Below are 2,703 nucleotides of genomic sequence, written 5' to 3'. Positions count from 1 at the left end.
GTAGATGTTTGTTCACATCTCCCAGAAACAGCGTCACACAACACAGACTACACAGAACAGAGCACAAAGGGATAGCTTGACTAGGACAAGAGTGAAGTTTTGGAGAGAATATCCCAGCTCTTCTAAACAAAGACTCAGGCTCTAATTCTTATGCCTTTGTTCACATCTTTACATCTTTATTGGATAAATTTTGGATTAACTCCATAAAGTAGGAGTAAATGATTTCCACTTACACACTTCCTATAATCTCATAACGTATTCATTTATAGATCATAATACAAAATGTACAATGATCATTAATCACTGTTTTTTTTTTAATGAGCAACATCTCATTCATGTTAGATGTTTTCTTTTTTGTGGTACATACTCAAACTTTATTTATAGTAGAGATATTCAAAAGTTGAACACCAGTACTATCTTAAAAGTTTCATGCTACTTCATCCATTGACTTCTTAGATTCTTTTTTTTTCCTTAGTAAAAGCAGATATTTTAACATATATTATGGAACAAACTCTACATTGAATTATTTACATGTGTTAATTCATTAGACAATCACTCTGAAAGGTAACAGCAAGTAAATCTAGGACTTGCCTTTTTTTAATATTTTATTTATTATTTTTATTTTATGTGTACGAGTGTATTGCCTGCATGTATATGAGCGTGCCTGTGTCGTGCAATGCCACAGAGGTCAGAAGAGGGCTTTGGATTCCTCTGGAACTGAAGTTAAGGATGGTTCATAGCCACAATATGGGTGCTAGAAATCAAACCCAGGTCCTCTGCAAGAGTAGTCAGTGCTCTTAACTGCTGAGCCATCTCTCCAGCCTTAGGACTTATCTACAATAAGTCTACAATAGTAATTATCTACAATAATTGTCTTATCTACAATTCTGTAAAGATTCTGTTGGAAAAGAGAGGTTGGTCCTAAAATATTGGTTCACACATCTTGATAATACTTCTATTCTAATAAGATCCTCTGTTTCTTTTGTTGTTGTTGTTGTTCATGTACTCTTTCTTCTTTTATTTATTATCACTGTTTCATTATTGAAAATTGATATTTTCCAAAGGTTGACACTCAGATACAATAATTGTTTCTTCCCATTCCTAACTACTATAAAACTATTTATATTAACTGTTAGTGAAAAGAAACAATGAAATTGCTTGCAATATGTATGAAAATTTTTATATGGAAAGTTTGGCATATACAAATAAATGCAATGTTTTATCAGAGTTAAATAACCATCTTTCAAAACCTTGTGGCATATTAATTTACATATTGATTTATTTCTATTTAATATTTATTTGTAGTTTTTAAGACACAGTGGGTTATTCATATAAAATATGGTGGTGCATGCCTTTTATCCTATCACTTGGGAGGCAGAGGCAGCCAGATCTCTGTGAGTTCAAGGCCAGCCTGGTCTACATAGTGAGTTCCAGGCCAGTTGGGGCTACAGGGAGACCCTGTCTCAAAAAGACAAAAAAAAATGCTTTTCTACACTCCCCCAAACTGTGTAATTTAGTCTGTCATAACATAAACAAATCAGCACTTATATCAAAACCGAATAAAAAATTTAAATGATGTAAATAGAATTTCTGAACATCTTATGAACTGTAGAAAAATACGCAATTTGAGGTCAATACCTTAAGGAATTATTGACAGCTATCCAAATGCTAATTTCCTTGGGGAAAGATGAGAAGGACAAGCCAACTAGCCATATTTCTGAAAAATAAACTTATTTAACTTTATTTTTAATGATATTCTGAAAATGTGTGTGTTACTTCCTTAGAACACAGACTCTGCTATACTTTTAATAATGTGAGAGAATCTATTTGGTAAACAGAAGCTTACTTAACCTAAGTGATAAGATATTGGATATTGCACAGATGCCCAGAAAAAAATGAGAGTAAGGGATGGAGTGGGAAGGACACTAAAATAAAGTCTTTAGGAAGAGGCACATTAGACATTTCAGAGCCAATGTCAGTGACTAAATGAATGATAACCAGAAAACTCTGATGAGGTCATGTCTTGCAGTTAGAGCAGTAGAGGAGAATAGACATTGGTTATAACTGGAGACATGAAATTGTGTAATGTATAAATTTCATAAATATTTATTTACTGTCAATTCTGTGGTATGCTTTAGAATCAAGTGGAAAGGATGGAAAAGAAAGTAAGTGAAATAGACCATATCTGACGAATATGACATAAGGTCTTGAGTCAGAAATAAACACCATAGAAACTAGTATTTTCCTTCCCATCTTCACTATCGCTTTTCCATATGCTACCCCCCCACAATATCTATTAAATATCTACTATGACAACTATCATAAAAGTAGAGAATCAAACCAGAGATTCATGACAGAGAAATATTTGCAGGTTAACATATATAGTATGATAAGCATTTGCTATTAAAATACCTAAACTATTGCATTTTATGTCACGCTTAAAAACACTTGATGTGATGATTTAATGTTCATATCATCCTTATATGGTAAGTGCCTATTGTACACATTTTAAAGATGAAGAAAATGAGGTGAAAACATTTATATATTTTGTTCAAGGCCTCACTGCTAATAAGCAATAAAATGTGGGTTTGGATCTACGTGGAAAGACTATGTGCCACTGCTGTACTATGCTATATGATATAAATACAAGATGATTCAGCCAGGGTTCTACAGTGAAACAATAAGTGCATTTAATTTTTCAAA

This window comes from Nannospalax galili, unplaced genomic scaffold, assembly GCF_000622305.1.
Source record: "Nannospalax galili isolate Female #2095 unplaced genomic scaffold, S.galili_v1.0 scaffold281, whole genome shotgun sequence".
NCBI classification, from domain to species: domain Eukaryota; kingdom Metazoa; phylum Chordata; class Mammalia; order Rodentia; family Spalacidae; genus Nannospalax; species Nannospalax galili.
The sequence above is the reverse complement of the archived record's forward strand: the minus strand, read 5'-3'. Positions refer to the sequence as shown.